Raw genomic sequence first — 19208 nt, 5'->3', positions numbered from 1 at the left:
AACGTCCATTTACTCTGGAATAAAAACACATGTTTACATTCACTCGTTCCTACAAAGATTGTGTCATAGTATGATTTAGGTCTATATATACAAAGTTTCCCTATGTGTATTGCATCTAAATCTAGTTTCCCTTGTGTCTTTATTGCGGCAAAAGCATAGTTGTCTACAGATGTCCTTTTGTGTAATTATTTTTCTAATTTTTCCTTTACCATTTTCCTTCTATCTTCAGTGTGATCTAAAAAGCTTTTCTCTACGGGTGAAAGCAAGCATGTAAGGTTTTCTTTATGAGCGTGAACTGTGGAAAAAGGTAAAAATGGTTCAATAAAACCCCTAACTACTTTTATATAATAATCTCTTGCTACTTTACTCAAGTACTCAATTATGGGGGACATATGAAAATACGACATCATGATTGGAATAGAAGTATTGAATATACTCTTGGCCATAAAATCTGGTTAGTAACAAACTACATGTTATTCCATACGTAAGAGGCATGCTATGATATGTCACCCCTTCTATTACTGAGGTAGGTATTTGTGTACATACATAACAATCTTTCGCGTCCATTGTCTCAACATACCCATTCAGCAAGCGATAGAAGACATTAGAAGAAAGTTCTTTCTTGTCGTGTAAATATTTTTCGTCTTGTTTGAGTTTCTTCAAAGGAGTTAATTCTGTAGTAGTTTTAAAAGTAGAAGCATCATTCGCGTCTCTTTCATTCCCTCCATGCATTCCAAGAATTATTGCCATAATTATTAGTACACATGCAATTATTAGACCTTTACACATATATTTACAATATTTCTTTTTATGTCCTTGTGTAGTACTGTCTGCCATGATCTATATAGAATCAGAAAGCTGAAGACACTTTATCATATCAAATTCGCAGATATATATATAAAAGGATGAACGAGGTCAAAGTTCACACGCTTTTCTTTAGCAGCTTAGTCTCTTATCGGTTTAGCAGCTTTGTCTCAAAATCGGTTTAAAAAGTCAATCAGGTTATCAATGTCTTATTCGGTAATGTTCATGAAATTTCACTTTTCAAGTACCAAAGTGTTGTTCTGCTTCTTCGTTTTCAAGACTAAGAGATAGAAATTCGTCTGACCAATCGTTAGTGGCTGTGTATGCCCATTCTGGACCAGAATATCTTCTGCTCGGTATTCTTTTCCTTTTCAATTTTGCATCTCCTTTCGATTCCCTTTCGCTTATGTCTTGTTCTTTGGCTGTGTCTTTTTCTTCATTCGATGTGGTTATGATAGACACTTTCTTTCTCTTCTCCATCAATTTTGGCCCTTTGTTTTCGTTCAATGTTTCTTTAGTCTTTGATATGCTTTGTCTCCGTTTCGCGTTGTTTTCAACTGATGGACCTGCAACCGGTTCTGGAAGAATTGGAACAATTTCACTTTGCTCTGCCTTGTCTCCTTCACCTGGGAGATCAGTCAGGTCTTCTCCTTCTTTTCCTGTATCGTCTGCTTCTGGGAAAGCCCTCCTCTTATTAGGCTCTTCTGCTTCTTCACCTGAGATAGGATCTTTGTCACCTCCTGAGGCTTCTTCTCTGTTGTCCTCAAAAGGATCGACTTCGTCTTCCTCAGAGAATATTTCTTCTGTCTCAATTTCTTCTTGTTCGCTTTCAGGCTCTCTTCGTTCTGTCTCAGTGTCTGGTACTTTCCTGTCAGCTGTTGGTAATTTCAATGCTTCAATTTCCTCTTCTGTGGGACACGTCACCCTTTTCGTGTGACTGGCGTGAATCCAGTTGGGAACTCCTGCACACTTCACAGCGGTGGTAGTTGTCAGAATCACTTGGAAAGGTTCTTTCCAATGGGGTTCCAAGCACGACTTCCTCAAGTGCTTCTTTATCACCACCCAGTCGCCTGCTTTCAGGGCGTGTCCTGGACCTAGGATCGGTGGCAAGGTGGTTGCCTCCGCCTGGTGAGAAAAAGAGCGGACTACATCAGCCAGACCTTTGCAGTAGTCCAATACCATATCATCTGTAAGATTTACAAGAGCATTTGCAGGAACTGCTGGAAGTCTCATGGCTCTGCCCATGAGAATTTCGTGTGGTGATAGTCCAGTTTTTCTATCAGGTGTGTTTCTCATTGACATTAACACCAAAGGCAACGCGTCAGGCCATTTCAAGTTTGTGGATGAGCATATTTTCGCCATTCTTGATTTCAGCGTGCCATTAATTTGCTCCACTAGTCCTGATGCTTCAGGGCGATAGCTACAATGCAATTTTTGTTCAATGTTCAATGCTGCACATAGTAATTTGATTACTTCGTTATTGAAGTGACTTCCCCTATCTGATTCTAAAGAGATCGGGAATCTGAAACGCGGTATTAGTTCTCTCAAGAGTAGTTTTGCAACTGTGAGACTGTCATTTCTGCATGTAGGGTATGCTTCAATCCAGTGACTAAAAATACACACAATCACCAACACGTATTTCAAGCCTGCATGCATAGGCATCTCAATGAAATACATTTGCATCCTGCTGAATGGCCCACCTGCTCTTCCAATGTGGCTCAAATTTACTACGGTTCCCTTCCCTGCGTTCATTTGTTGGCAAATGACGCAACAATGCCAAACTGCTTCAGCAACTTGGCGAAACTTGGGATTAAACCAATCAATTTTGAATAATCTAATCATGGCATCTCTTCCAATGTGTGCTTGTCCATGGTACAACCTAGCTATTTGCGTCAAAAGACTGTCTGGCAAAACCAATCTCCCTTCACTTGAAACCCACAAATCATCTGGTTTCTTTACGCATTGTAATTTACTCCATGAGAGTTTTTCATCCTTACTAACATTATTTTGTAGGAATTTCAATTCTTCGATTGTGTCTACAACTTTTAGAGCAAAGGCTTCATTTGGTTCAAGTTCTGGTTCATTTATCAAATTCCATTCGTCTCTGAGCAATATACAGGTCAATGCGCAAAACCTTGCGACTTGATCTGCATATCCATTTCCCAAAGAGCGCGTATTGCTCTGGTGTTGACAGTATGTGAATGATAGCTTCCACTTTTGTCTCTTTTGCTTCATAGTTGCTAAGAATGAACCCTTACTTTTCAAAGACGTTGATGCAGCCCATGTGTACCCTTTTGTTTTTTATGTCATCATTTGTGGTAATCGAGATATTTCATTACATTTCTCCTCAGGCATATTATTTATCAACGCACCGCTATCAATGAAAAAATTTATTGCACAACAATTTATTTTCAATGTCATCTTTGGACAATGTTTGAATTTGTTGGGTGCCTTCTAATGTTGACTTTTCTTTTCTTTTCTCTTCACATGCAAGCAGTCCAATGTGTGCACATTACTCTGAGGTAAAGATTGACATTGCAGAATCACCTTCTTCACTATCACTCAATATTAGTACTTTATTGGGTGTCGATTTGTCTCAACTGATGTTGCAGCTTGGCCTCACTGGCATGCATCGAACGTCGCTTCTGGAACGTTCGGTCAGCCATTTTCTCTTCTGTCCCTGACACACTTACACACTTACTTTTTCTATCTACTCACAAACCATCAAAAATGGTTCTTTTTACAACAGCCTGTACATATCTGTCAAATTGTGGGACATGTAACTTCATGTGGAAATGACAATCCACATCTGAAACACAACTTCTTTTTCTGTGGACACATCACCTTCTGTCCTTCAGCTTTGTGTTTCTGCTTGCTTTTCATGCTGATGACCGACTCACTTTGGGCAGCTCAGTCCTTCATGTCAGCAGCTTGTTGATTAGCACGTTCTTCAGCTCTGGCAGCCATGAGACCTCGCACCAGGCTAGGAGTTTATGTCAGCATTCGTTGTTTGAATTATTCTGACAGGCATCCATCAGTACCTTGCTTCTTCGTCATTAAACTAATTGAATCTGCAGAGTTTCATGAGCGTATCCAGTCTCTCAAAAAATTAATCCATGGTTTCACCAGTTCTTTCTCATTCTTAACTGAAAATGTATCTTTTGTAATCTACATTCAGCACAGGATTGATCTTGAGATTCAAGGCTTCTTTTTTTGACAGTATGTAACTTCATTAGTTTGCTGCATTTTCTTTATGTCTACTTTTACACCATCTCCAGCAAGATTCTGGATGTGTATGATAATCTTTTTATTAACTGTAGACTTCTTCCACATGTCAAATGATCAACAGTAGTGCAGGTGGCATCCGCACACATCAGGACCACCTTTAGGAATATGTTTTCAATGTTTCACTATAGCAGTTGGTTAGGCTTCCTCTTCAAACATCATGAGTGACAGTAGGGCAAACATTCTCACAACACTGCATCCGCAGAATGTCAGAATCTCATTGTCAGAAATATTGTCTGATATAATAGTTGTGCCTTAGATATCCTCCCACTGGGTATGGATTGTTTTTATTTAATTCAATGATGCGATATTTGTGTACAAAATATTTTAGGACACAATATGTATGTCAGACACTCTTCTGACAATGATATTCTGGTAATACATCATATAAGACGATCTATTAATATGTAGCATGAACAACCATATAGGAAATTGCCTTTGCACCCTTTGCAACAACATCAGCAGTAGTGCATTAGTTATCCACAACATCATTAGTAGAAGTACAGCAATCACCTGCTCCTCATAAAAGAGCAAGTACTACATGGAAAGCAGAAAGGCAACCTTCCTTTGTGACCTCCCCTACCAGTAGTACAGAAGATTCCTCCACTGATGGGGAGTAGGTATATGATGGCCAGCAGGAGAGCAAGCTTTCTCCATACACAGGCTTCTTTCACACATGAGTAGTATCCTTCATGAACAGTGGTTGACAAACCAATGCTATCTTCTCCCACATAAAACAGACACATCACAGGTGCTACGATAGAAAAAGGCTATTCCGGTGATGACTGATAAATTTGGCAGTCTTTCGGGGTATTTGATTAAGTATTAGAACATTGGAATGTTGGGAGCTCCATTGGGTGGTAATGCCCACTGCGTCCAGTCCTTATAAATTACTTATACTTGGATACGCCAGAGGTCGGTGAATCTTTTGACCGGGTTGAGCTCTCCTCATCCAAAGAATTGTCGGATCCCTCAAATCAATAACCATTTATAATCAATAACCAATGCTCAATTAGTAATCAAGCAACTAATTCATTAAACAGAAAATCAGTAATTAGACACACCACGACCTTTCAGTCATGAATAATCACACCTGTTTATTAAAGGTTAATGAGTTTATTTCCCTATATTAACAAAGCTAATACAATATAAGTAAGTCTCAAAATCAAATGATATTCATATACGAACATTACTAGCTGTCCATAACGACGGAAGAAACGCAATCTGCGCAATATCTGGATTATAATGCACTCGGTTATAGCAATGCAAATCACTAATAAAAGTAACTGAATTTGACTAATTGCATACATTGGTCAGCATAACAGGATTTCAATTCAGCATGGTGCATCAAATTAATACCTCAACTAACCTCTGATTAGCATTGACATGTGGGGCTTCATGCAAAAGAATTTAATCAACATAAATTTTGAAAACTTCTAGCTTAGGCTCTGTCAAAATAAGCAGTTGGTACCTAAGAAGGAAAATACAACGAATAATACATTTGTCCTTTCATAATTACCAAATACAATCAGCATTCAAGGTAAGTCTTCGTCCTTCAGGTACCGGTTCGATCACCATGGGGCAGATTTCAAAGGGGCAAAGTTTGAGTCAAGTTTTCCTTGCAGTAGCAAGGAAAATGGGGGAACCAAAAGTTATGGAATGGGCAGGACGGGGTAAAGTTAAAGTTAAAGTCTCTAGGGTGAGAATTCTTTAAAGTCTCTCTCTCTGGGATAGAGAAAAAGCATCAAAGTGTCATTTAAAATGGCGTCTTGAATCTGGATTCAAAATGGCATCAAAGAAAAATGGCTGGCTTCTCTTTGTACGGTGGGTTTAAGTAAGAAAACGTTCCAAATTCTTCAGGGTCTTCCATTGGAGGGTCCATAGGGTTGTTTCTCTTTAACCAATGAATAGTGTCCTTCTCTTAATGTTCACTTACGCATAAGGTGTCCTTGGAGTTTTGGAACACAAGTAGCAACAAAGTTTGTCAATTATTTCTGCATCAGTGTCTTTATTGTCTGCACCTGCAGAAACTGACCTTGCTTCAAAGGGGATGAAACTTGCTTAGCACGCAACTTTTGAGATAAATGTATTAGTCATTCTACTGGAACAAATACAGCTTTTAAAGTTTAAACACATCTTTGTTAATACAAGTGAAAACTACGCAGTTAAAATTGAGACCAGGCAACTAGGCCAAAGCCTCTGCTAAATTTAAGCTAAGCATATAACAGTTTTAACGAGAAAATCATAAAATACATCTGCAATTATGACGGACTACTACATTGTCGATTCTTCATGATTAATCAAGCTCGTTTATTCTAATGGCGACCTACTTCGTAGGCACATTTTCTACACACATTATTTTTCTTTGCTATAATCACATTGCCTTATACGATTTTGTTGCATGATATATGAATGTTTGTTAGCCTTTCTTTTTCTGCTTCATCAATCCCTCCTCTGATGACTAATTATGTCATCACATTAAATCTTCCATCACAAATTTTATTTCATTAAAATTCTGTTTTAGTAATTTGGCATTTCAATCAATTCCCTTTTTCTCTTCACTCCCTTTGATTTTTCCCTGTAGATTTCTACCATTCTCTTTTGTTCTTTCTTTCTTTTCTATTCTTCTCTTGTTCCTTGATTTTAATATTTTGATAGCTTTCCATATTCCCCAAATACCTATTAAGCAAATTAATATTATTAATATTCCTTTTACTATTTTCAGTAATAATCCGTTCCAAATGTTGCTGAGCCAATTTCCCAAGGAAGCAAATCCTTTTCCAACCTTTTCCCACACTCCTGGTTCTTTCAATTCTTTCAAATCTGTACTATCGTTAGTTAAATTTGTAAGCATATTTCTAATTTTCCCACTGTTGTCTGGTATACATGAACAACAGTGACGTGCACTAAGCATTTTGCAAACGCCGCCATTCTTTGCTAAAAGAATGTCTAAAGCAAGCCGATTTTGAAGAGTCATAGCTCTTTCTGCAGCAAGTTCAGCATCCATCAGGATCATTGCTCCTGAGAATTTTGTCAGCATCTTATCCACAATAGTAGACAACTTTCGTATTTTGATTGAATTCAATATAACTCCTATTGAAGGAATCATTGCTCCAAATATATATCCTACCACACCAGAAGCTGTCTCCCTTTTCTGAATACGATGTAATTCAGACAGCTTTGGAAATTTCTTTAAGTCCTCTAGTTGATAAATCTTTGGAAATACTATTCCCAAATAACATCTTCCATACCATCCTTTTGGAAGACGATAATAGGCATTAAGTCCACAAATATAATACTCTCCTGGAGTAGCTGGATCTAGGCCATTTAACATGAACGTCCATTTACTCTGGAATAAAAACACATGTTTACATTCACTCGTTCCTACAAAGATTGTGTCATAGTATGATTTAGGTCTATATATACAAAGTTTCCCTATGTGTATTGCATCTAAATCTAGTTTCCCTTGTGTCTTTATTGCGGCAAAAGCATAGTTGTCTACAGATGTCCTTTTGTGTAATTATTTTTCTAATTTTTCCTTTACCATTTTCCTTCTATCTTCAGTGTGATCTAAAAAGCTTTTCTCTACGGGTGAAAGCAAGCATGTAAGGTTTTCTTTATGAGCGTGAACTGTGGAAAAAGGTAAAAATGGTTCAATAAAACCCCTAACTACTTTTATATAATAATCTCTTGCTACTTTACTCAAGTACTCAATTATGGGGGACATATGAAAATACGACATCATGATTGGAATAGAAGTATTGAATATACTCTTGGCCATAAAATCTGGTTAGTAACAAACTACATGTTATTCCATACGTAAGAGGCATGCTATGATATGTCACCCCTTCTATTACTGAGGTAGGTATTTGTGTACATACATAACAATCTTTCGCGTCCATTGTCTCAACATACCCATTCAGCAAGCGATCGAAGACATTAGAAGAAAGTTCTTTCTTGTCGTGTAAATATTTTTCGTCTTGTTTGAGTTTCTTCAAAGGAGTTAATTCTGTAGTAGTTTTAAAAGTAGAAGCATCATTCGCGTCTCTTTCATTCCCTCCATGCATTCCAAGAATTATTGCCATAATTATTAGTACACATGCAATTATTAGACCTTTACACATATATTTACAATATTTCTTTTTATGTCCTTGTGTAGTACTGTCTGCCATGATCTATATAGAATCAGAAAGCTGAAGACACTTTATCATATCAAATTCGCAGATATATATATAAAAGGATGAACGAGGTCAAAGTTCACACGCTTTTCTTTAGCAGCTTAGTCTCTTATCGGTTTAGCAGCTTTGTCTCAAAATCGGTTTAAAAAGTCAATCAGGTTATCAATGTCTTATTCGGTAATGTTCATGAAATTTCACTTTTCAAGTACCAAAGTGTTGTTCTGCTTCTTCGTTTTCAAGACTAAGAGATAGAAATTCGTCTGACCAATCGTTAGTGGCTGTGTATGCCCATTCTGGACCAGAATATCTTCTGCTCGGTATTCTTTTCCTTTTCAATTTTGCATCTCCTTTCGATTCCCTTTCGCTTATGTCTTGTTCTTTGGCTGTGTCTTTTTCTTCATTCGATGTGGTTATGATAGACACTTTCTTTCTCTTCTCCATCAATTTTGGCCCTTTGTTTTCGTTCAATGTTTCTTTAGTCTTTGATATGCTTTGTCTCCGTTTCGCGTTGTTTTCAACTGATGGACCTGCAACCGGTTCTGGAAGAATTGGAACAATTTCACTTTGCTCTGCCTTGTCTCCTTCACCTGGGAGATCAGTCAGGTCTTCTCCTTCTTTTCCTGTATCGTCTGCTTCTGGGAAAGCCCTCCTCTTATTAGGCTCTTCTGCTTCTTCACCTGAGATAGGATCTTTGTCACCTCCTGAGGCTTCTTCTCTGTTGTCCTCAAAAGGATCGACTTCGTCTTCCTCAGAGAATATTTCTTCTGTCTCAATTTCTTCTTGTTCGCTTTCAGGCTCTCTTCGTTCTGTCTCAGTGTCTGGTACTTTCCTGTCAGCTGTTGGTAATTTCAATGCTTCAATTTCCTCTTCTGTGGGACACGTCACCCTTTTCGTGTGACTGGCGTGAATCCAGTTGGGAACTCCCGCACACTTCACAGCGGTGGTAGTTGTCAGAATCACTTGGAAAGGTTCTTTCCAATGGGGTTCCAAGCACGACTTCCTCACGTGCTTCTTTATCACCACCCAGTCGCCTGCTTTCAGGGCGTGTCCTGGACCTTGGATCGGTGGCAAGGTGGTTGCCTCCACCTGGTGAGAAAAAGAGCGGACTACATCAGCCAGACCTTTGCAGTAGTCCAATACCATATCATCTGTAAGATTTACAAGAGCATTTGCAGGAACTGCTGGAAGTCTCATGGCTCTGCCCATGAGAATTTCGTGTGGTGATAGTCCAGTTTTTCTATCAGGTGTGTTTCTCATTGACATTAACACCAAAGGCAACGCGTCAGGCCATTTCAAGTTTGTGGATGAGCATATTTTCGCCATTCTTGATTTCAGCGTGCCATTAATTTGCTCCACTAGTCCTGATGCTTCAGGGCGATAGCTACAATGCAATTTTTGTTCAATGTTCAATGCTGCACATAGTAATTTGATTACTTCGTTATTGAAGTGACTTCCCCTATCTGATTCTAAAGAGATCGGGAATCTGAAACGCGGTATTAGTTCTCTCAAGAGTAGTTTTGCAACTGTGAGACTGTCATTTCTGCGTGTAGGGTATGCTTCAATCCAGTGACTAAAAATACACACAATCACCAACACGTATTTCAAGCCTGCATGCATAGGCATCTCAATGAAATACATTTGCATCCTGCTGAATGGCCCACCTGCTCTTCCAATGTGGCTCAAATTTACTACGGTTCCCTTCCCTGCGTTCATTTGTTGGCAAATGACGCAACAATGCCAAACTGCTTCAGCAACTTGGCGAAACGTGGGATTAAACCAATCAATTTTGAATAATCTAATCATGGCATCTCTTCCAATGTGTGCTTGTCCATGGTACAACCTAGCTATTTGCGTCAAAAGACTGTCTGGCAAAACCAATCTCCCTTCACTTGAAACCCACAAATCATCTGGTTTCTTTACGCATTGTAATTTACTCCATGAGAGTTTTTCATCCTTACTAACATTATTTTGTAGGAATTTCAATTCTTCGATTGTGTCTACAACTTTTAGAGCAAAGGCTTCATTTGGTTCAAGTTCTGGTTCATTTATCAAATTCCATTCGTCTCTGAGCAATATACAGGTCAATGCGCAAAACCTTGCGACTTGATCTGCATATCCATTTCCCAAAGAGCGCGTATTGCTCTGGTGTTGACAGTATGTGAATGGTCGCTTCCACTTTTGTCTCTTTTGCTTCATAGTTGCTAAGAATGAACCCTTACTTTTCAAAGACGTTGATGCAGCCCATGTGTACCCTTTTGTTTTTTACGTCATCATTTGTGGTAATCGAGATATTTCATTACATTTCTCCTCAGGCATATTATTTATCAACGCACCGCTATCAATGAAAAAATTTATTGCACAACAATTTATTTTCAATGTCATCTTTGGACAATGTTTGAATTTGTTGGGTGCCTTCTAATGTTGACTTTTCTTTTCTTTTCTCTTCACATGCAAGCAGTCCAATGTGTGCACATTACTCTGAGGTAAAGATTGACATTGCAGAATCACCTTCTTCACTATCACTCAATATTAGTACTTTATTGGGTGTCGATTTGTCTCAACTGATGTTGCAGCTTGGCCTCACTGGCATGCATCGAACGTCGCTTCTGGAACGTTCGGTCAGCCATTTTCTCTTCTGTCCCTGACACACTTACACACTTACTTTTTCTATCTACTCACAAACCATCAAAAATGGTTCTTTTTACAACAGCCTGTACATATCTGTCAAATTGTGGGACATGTAACTTCATGTGGAAATGACAATCCACATCTGAAACACAACTTCTTTTTCTGTGGACACATCACCTTCTGTCCTTCAGCTTTGTGTTTCTGCTTGCTTTTCATGCTGATGACCGACTCACTTTGGGCAGCTCAGTCCTTCATGTCAGCAGCTTGTTGATTAGCACGTTCTTCAGCTCTGGCAGCCATGAGACCTCGCACCAGGCTAGGAGTTTATGTCAGCATTCGTTGTTTGAATTATTCTGACAGGCATCCATCAGTACCTTGCTTCTTCGTCATTAAACTAATTGAATCTGCAGAGTTTCATGAGCGTATCCAGTCTCTCAAAAAATTAATCCATGGTTTCACCAGTTCTTTCTCATTCTTAACTGAAAATGTATCTTTTGTAATCTACATTCAGCACAGGATTGATCTTGAGATTCAAGGCTTCTTTTTTTGACAGTATGTAACTTCATTAGTTTGCTGCATTTTCTTTATGTCTACTTTTACACCATCTCCAGCAAGATTCTGGATGTGTATGATAATCTTTTTATTAACTGTAGACTTCTTCCACATGTCAAATGATCAACAGTAGTGCAGGTGGCATCCGCACACATCAGGACCACCTTTAGGAATATGTTTTCAATGTTTCACTATAGCAGTTGGTTAGGCTTCCTCTTCAAACATCATGAGTGACAGTAGGGCAAACATTCTCACAACACTGCATCCGCAGAATGTCAGAATCTCATTGTCAGAAATATTGTCTGATATAATAGTTGTGCCTTAGATATCCTCCCACTGGGTATGGATTGTTTTTATTTAATTCAATGATGCGATATTTGTGTACACAATATTTTAGGACACAATATGTATGTCAGACACTCTTCTGACAATGATATTCTGGTAATACATCATATAAGACGATCTATTAATATGTAGCATGAACAACCATATAGGAAATTGCCTTTGCACCCTTTGCAACAACATCAGCAGTAGTGCATTAGTTATCCACAACATCATTAGTAGAAGTACAGCAATCACCTGCTCCTCATAAAAGAGCAAGTACTACATGGAAAGCAGAAAGGCAACCTTCCTTTGTGACCTCCCCTACCAGTAGTACAGAAGATTCCTCCACTGATGGGGAGTAGGTATATGATGGCCAGCAGGAGAGCAAGCTTTCTCCATACACAGGCTTCTTTCACACATGAGTAGTATCCTTCATGAACAGTGGTTGACAAACCAATGCTATCTTCTCCCACATAAAACAGACACATCACAGGTGCTACGATAGAAAAAGGCTATTCCGGTGATGACTGATAAATTTGGCAGTCTTTCGGGGTATTTGATTAAGTATTAGAACATTGGAATGTTGGGAGCTCCATTGGGTGGTAATGCCCACTGCGTCCAGTCCTTATAAATTACTTATACTTGGATACGCCAGAGGTCGGTGAATCTTTTGACCGGGTTGAGCTCTCCTCATCCAAAGAATTGTCGGATCCCTCAAATCAATAACCATTTATAATCAATAACCAATGCTCAATTAGTAATCAAACAACTAATTCATTAAACAGAAAATCAGTAATTAGACACACCACGACCTTTCAGTCATGAATAATCACACCTGTTTATTAAAGGTTAATGAGTTTATTTCCCTATATTAACAAAGCTAATACAATATAAGTAAGTCTCAAAATCAAATGATATTCATATACGAACATTACTAGCTGTCCATAACGACGGAAGAAACGCAATCTGCGCAATATCTGGATTATAATGCACTCGGTTATAGCAATGCAAATCACTAATAAAAGTAACTGAATTTGACTAATTGCATACATTGGTCAGCATAACAGGATTTCAATTCAGCATGGTGCATCAAATTAATACCTCAACTAACCTCTGATTAGCATTGACATGTGGGGCTTCATGCAAAAGAATTTAATCAACATAAATTTAGAAAACTTCTAGCTTAGGCTCTGTCAAAATAAGCAGTTGGTACCTAAGAAGGAAAATACAATGAATAATACATTTATCCTTTCATAATTACCAAATACAATCAGCATTCAAGGTAAGTCTTCGTCCTTCAGGTACCGGTTCGATCACCATGGGGCAGATTTCAAAGGGGCAAAGTTTAAGTCAAGTTTTCCTTGCAGTAGCAAGGAAAATGGGGGAACCAAAAGTTATGGAATGGGCAGGACGGGGTAAAGTTAAAGTTAAAGTCTCTAGGGTGAGAATTCTTTAAAGTCTCTCTCTCTGGGATAGAGAAAAAGCATCAAAGTGTCATTTAAAATGGCGTCTTGAATCTGGATTCAAAATGGCATCAAAGAAAAATGGCTGGCTTCTCTTTGTACGGTGGGTTTAAGTAAGAAAACGTTCCAAATTCTTCAGGGTCTTCCATTGGAGGGTCCATAGGGTTGTTTCTCTTTAACCAATGAATAGTGTCCTTCTCTTAATGTTCACTTACGCATAAGGTGTCCTTGGAGTTTTGGAACACAAGTAGCAACAAAGTTTGTCAATTATTTCTGCATCAGTGTCTTTATTGTCTGCACCTGCAGAAACTGACCTTGCTTCAAAGGGGATGAAACTTGCCTAGCACGCAACTTTTGAGATAAGTGTATTAGTCATTCTACTGGAACAAATACAGCTTTTAAAGTTTAAACACATCTTTGTTAATACAAGTGAAAACTACGCAGTTAAAATTGAGACCAGGCAACTAGGCCAAAGCCTCTGCTAAATTTAAGCTAAGCATATAACAGTTTTAACGAGAAAATCATAAAATACATCTGCAATTATGACGGACTACTACATTGTCGATTCTTCATGATTAATCAAGCTCGTTTATTCTAATGGCGACCTACTTCGTAGGCACATTTTCTACACACATTATTTTTCTTTGCTATAATCACATTGCCTTATACGATTTTGTTGCATGATATATGAATGTTTGTTAGCCTTTCTTTTTCTGCTTCATCAATCCCTCCTCTGATGACTAATTATGTCATCACATTAAATCTTCCATCACAAATTTTATTTCATTAAAATTCTGTTTTAGTAATTTGGCATTTCAATCAATTCCCTTTTTCTCTTCACTCCCTTTGATTTTTCCCTGTAGATTTCTACCATTCTCTTTTGTTCTTTCTTTCTTTTCTATTCTTCTCTTGTTCCTTGATTTTAATATTTTGATAGCTTTCCATATTCCCCAAATACCTATTAAGCAAATTAATATTATTAATATTCCTTTTACTATTTTCAGTAATAATCCGTTCCAAATGTTGCTGAGCCAATTTCCCAAGGAAGCAAATCCTTTTCCAACCTTTTCCCACACTCCTGGTTCTTTCAATTCTTTCAAATCTGTACTATCGTTAGTTAAATTTGTAAGCATATTTCTAATTTTCCCACTGTTGTCTGGTATACATGAACAACAGTGACGTGCACTAAGCATTTTGCAAACGCCGCCATTCTTTGCTAAAAGAATGTCTAAAGCAAGCCGATTTTGAAGAGTCATAGCTCTTTCTGCAGCAAGTTCAGCATCCATCAGGATCATTGCTCCTGAGAATTTTGTCAGCATCTTATCCACAATAGTAGACAACTTTCGTATTTTGATTGAATTCAATATAACTCCTATTGAAGGAATCATTGCTCCAAATATATATCCTACCACACCAGAAGCTGTCTCCCTTTTCTGAATACAATGTAATTCAGACAGCTTTGGAAATTTCTTTAAGTCCTCTAGTTGATAAATCTTTGGAAATACTATTCCCAAATAACATCTTCCATACCATCCTTTTGGAAGACGATAATAGGCATTAAGTCCACAAATATAATACTCTCCTGGAGTAGCTGGATCTAGGCCATTTAACATGAACGTCCATTTACTCTGGAATAAAAACACATGTTTACATTCACTCGTTCCTACAAAGATTGTGTCATAGTATGATTTAGGTCTATATATACAAAGTTTCCCTATGTGTATTGCATCTAAATCTAGTTTCCCTTGTGTCTTTATTGCGGCAAAAGCAAAGTTGTCTACAGATGTCCTTTTGTGTAATTATTTTTCTAATTTTTCCTTTACCATTTTCCTTCTATCTTCAGTGTGATCTAAAAAGCTTTTCTCTACGGGTGAAAGCAAGCATGTAAGGTTTTCTTTATGAGCGTGAACTGTGGAAAAAGGTAAAAATGGTTCAATAAAACCCCTAACTACTTTTATATAATAATCTCTTGCTACTTTACTCAAGTACTCAATTATGGGGGACATATGAAAATACGACATCATGATTGGAATAGAAGTATTGAATATACTCTTGGCCATAAAATCTGGTTAGTAACAAACTACATGTTATTCCATACGTAAGAGGCATGCTATGATATGTCACCCCTTCTATTACTGAGGTAGGTATTTGTGTACATACATAACAATCTTTCGCGTCCATTGTCTCAACATACCCATTCAGCAAGCGATAGAAGACATTAGAAGAAAGTTCTTTCTTGTCGTGTAAATATTTTTCGTCTTGTTTGAGTTTCTTCAAAGGAGTTAATTCTGTAGTAGTTTTAAAAGTAGAAGCATCATTCGCGTCTCTTTCATTCCCTCCATGCATTCCAAGAATTATTGCCATAATTATTAGTACACATGCAATTATTAGACCTTTACACATATATTTACAATATTTCTTTTTATGTCCTTGTGTAGTACTGTCTGCCATGATCTATATAGAATCAGAAAGCTGAAGACACTTTATCATATCAAATTCGCAGATATATATATAAAAGGATGAACGAGGTCAAAGTTCACACGCTTTTCTTTAGCAGCTTAGTCTCTTATCGGTTTAGCAGCTTTGTCTCAAAATCGGTTTAAAAAGTCAATCAGGTTATCAATGTCTTATTCGGTAATGTTCATGAAATTTCACTTTTCAAGTACCAAAGTGTTGTTCTGCTTCTTCGTTTTCAAGACTAAGAGATAGAAATTCGTCTGACCAATCGTTAGTGGCTGTGTATGCCCATTCTGGACCAGAATATCTTCTGCTCGGTATTCTTTTCCTTTTCAATTTTGCATCTCCTTTCGATTCCCTTTCGCTTATGTCTTGTTCTTTGGCTGTGTCTTTTTCTTCATTCGATGTGGTTATGATAGACACTTTCTTTCTCTTCTCCATCAATTTTGGCCCTTTGTTTTCGTTCAATGTTTCTTTAGTCTTTGATATGCTTTGTCTCCGTTTCGCGTTGTTTTCAACTGATGGACCTGCAACCGGTTCTGGAAGAATTGGAACAATTTCACTTTGCTCTGCCTTGTCTCCTTCACCTGGGAGATCAGTCAGGTCTTCTCCTTCTTTTCCTGTATCGTCTGCTTCTGGGAAAGCCCTCCTCTTATTAGGCTCTTCTGCTTCTTCACCTGAGATAGGATCTTTGTCACCTCCTGAGGCTTCTTCTCTGTTGTCCTCAAAAGGATCGACTTCGTCTTCCTCAGAGAATATTTCTTCTGTCTCAATTTCTTCTTGTTCGCTTTCAGGCTCTCTTCGTTCTGTCTCAGTGTCTGGTACTTTCCTGTCAGCTGTTGGTAATTTCAATGCTTCAATTTCCTCTTCTGTGGGACACGTCACCCTTTTCGTGTGACTGGCGTGAATCCAGTTGGGAACTCCCGCACACTTCACAGCGGTGGTAGTTGTCAGAATCACTTGGAAAGGTTCTTTCCAATGGGGTTCCAAGCACGACTTCCTCACGTGCTTCTTTATCACCACCCAGTCGCCTGCTTTCAGGGCGTGTCCTGGACCTTGGATCGGTGGCAAGGTGGTTGCCTCCACCTGGTGAGAAAAAGAGCGGACTACATCAGCCAGACCTTTGCAGTAGTCCAATACCATATCATCTGTAAGATTTATAAGAGCATTTGCAGGAACTGCTGGAAGTCTCATGGCTCTGCCCATGAGAATTTCGTGTGGTGATAGTCCAGTTTTTCTATCAGGTGTGTTTCTCATTGACATTAACACCAAAGGCAACGCGTCAGGCCATTTCAAGTTTGTGGATGAGCATATTTTCGCCATTCTTGATTTCAGCGTGCCATTAATTTGCTCCACTAGTCCTGATGCTTCAGGGCGATAGCTACAATGCAATTTTTGTTCAATGTTCAATGCTGCACATAGTAATTTGATTACTTCGTTATTGAAGTGACTTCCCCTATCTGATTCTAAAGAGATCGGGAATCTGAAACGCGGTATTAGTTCTCTCAAGAGTAGTTTTCCAACTGTGAGACTGTCATTTCTGCGTGTAGGGTATGCTTCAATCCAGTGACTAAAAATACACACAATCACCAACACGTATTTCAAGCCTGCATGCATAGGCATCTCAATGAAATACATTTGCATCCTGCTGAATGGCCCACCTGCTCTTCCAATGTGGCTCAAATTTACTATGGTTCCCTTCCCTGCGTTCATTTGTTGGCAAATGACGCAACAATGCCAAACTGCTTCAGCAACTTGGCGAAACTTGGGATTAAACCAATCAATTTTGAATAATCTAATCATGGCATCTCTTCCAATGTGTGCTTGTCCATGGTACAACCTAGCTATTTGCGTCAAAAGACTGTCTGGCAAAACCAATCTCCCTTCACTTGAAACCCACAAATCATCTGGTTTCTTTACGCATTGTAATTTACTCCATGAGAGTTTTTCATCCTTACTAACATTATTTTGTAGGAATTTCAATTCTTCGATTGTGTCTACAACTTTTAGAGCAAAGGCTTCATTTGGTTCAAGTTCTGGTTCATTTATCAAATTCCATTCGTCTCTGAGCAATATACAGGTCAATGCGCAAAACCTTGCGACTTGATCTGCATATCCATTTCCCAAAGAGCGCGTATTGCTCTGGTGTTGACAGTATGTGAATGGTCGCTTCCACTTTTGTCTCTTTTGCTTCATAGTTGCTAAGAATGAACCCTTACTTTTCAAAGACGTTGATGCAGCCCATGTGTACCCTTTTGTTTTTTATGTCATCATTTGTGGTAATCGAGATATTTCATTACATTTCTCCTCAGGCATATTATTTATCAACGCACCGCTATCAATGAAAAAATTTATTGCACAACAATTTATTTTCAATGTCATCTTTGGACAATGTTTGAATTTGTTGGGTGCCTTCTAATGTTGACTTTTCTTTTCTTTTCTCTTCACATGCAAGCAGTCCAATGTGTGCACATTACTCTGAGGTAAAGATTGACATTGCAGAATCACCTTCTTCACTATCACTCAATATTAGTACTTTATTGGGTGTCGATTTGTCTCAACTGATGTTGCAGCTTGGCCTCACTGGCATGCATCGAACGTCACTTCTGGAACGTTCGGTCAGCCATTTTCTCTTCTGTCCCTGACACACTTACACACTTACTTTTTCTATCTACTCACAAACCATCAAAAATGGTTCTTTTTACAACAGCCTGTACATATCTGTCAAATTGTGGGACATGTAACTTCATGTGGAAATGACAATCCACATCTGAAACACAACTTCTTTTTCTGTGGACACATCACCTTCTGTCCTTCAGCTTTGTGTTTCTGCTTGCTTTTCATGCTGATGACCGACTCACTTTGGGCAGCTCAGTCCTTCATGTCAGCAGCTTGTTGATTAGCACGTTCTTCAGCTCTGGCAGCCATGAGACCTCGCACCAGGCTAGGAGTTTATGTCAGCATTCGTTGTTTGAATTATTCTGACAGGCATCCATCAGTACCTTGCTTCTTCGTCATTAAACTAATTGAATCTGCAGAGTTTCATGAGCGTATCCAGTCTCTCAAAAAATTAATCCATGGTTTCACCAGTTCTTTCTCATTCTTAACTGAAAATGTATCTTTTGTAATCTACATTCAGCACAGGATTGATCTTGAGATTCAAGGCTTCTTTTTTTGACAGTATGTAACTTCATTAGTTTGCTGCATTTTCTTTATGTCTACTTTTACACCATCTCCAGCAAGATTCTGGATGTGTATGATAATCTTTTTATTAACTGTAGACTTCTTCCACATGTCAAATGATCAACAGTAGTGCAGGTGGCATCCGCACACATCAGGACCACCTTTAGGAATATGTTTTCAATGTTTCACTATAGCAGTTGGTTAGGCTTCCTCTTCAAACATCATGAGTGACAGTAGGGCAAACATTCTCACAACACTGCATCCGCAGAATGTCAGAATCTCATTGTCAGAAATATTGTCTGATATAATAGTTGTGCCTTAGATATCCTCCCAC

Source organism: Pleurodeles waltl, chromosome 10, assembly GCF_031143425.1.
Source record: "Pleurodeles waltl isolate 20211129_DDA chromosome 10, aPleWal1.hap1.20221129, whole genome shotgun sequence".
Lineage (NCBI taxonomy): Eukaryota > Metazoa > Chordata > Amphibia > Caudata > Salamandridae > Pleurodeles > Pleurodeles waltl.
Note: the sequence above shows the minus strand (reverse complement) of the source record.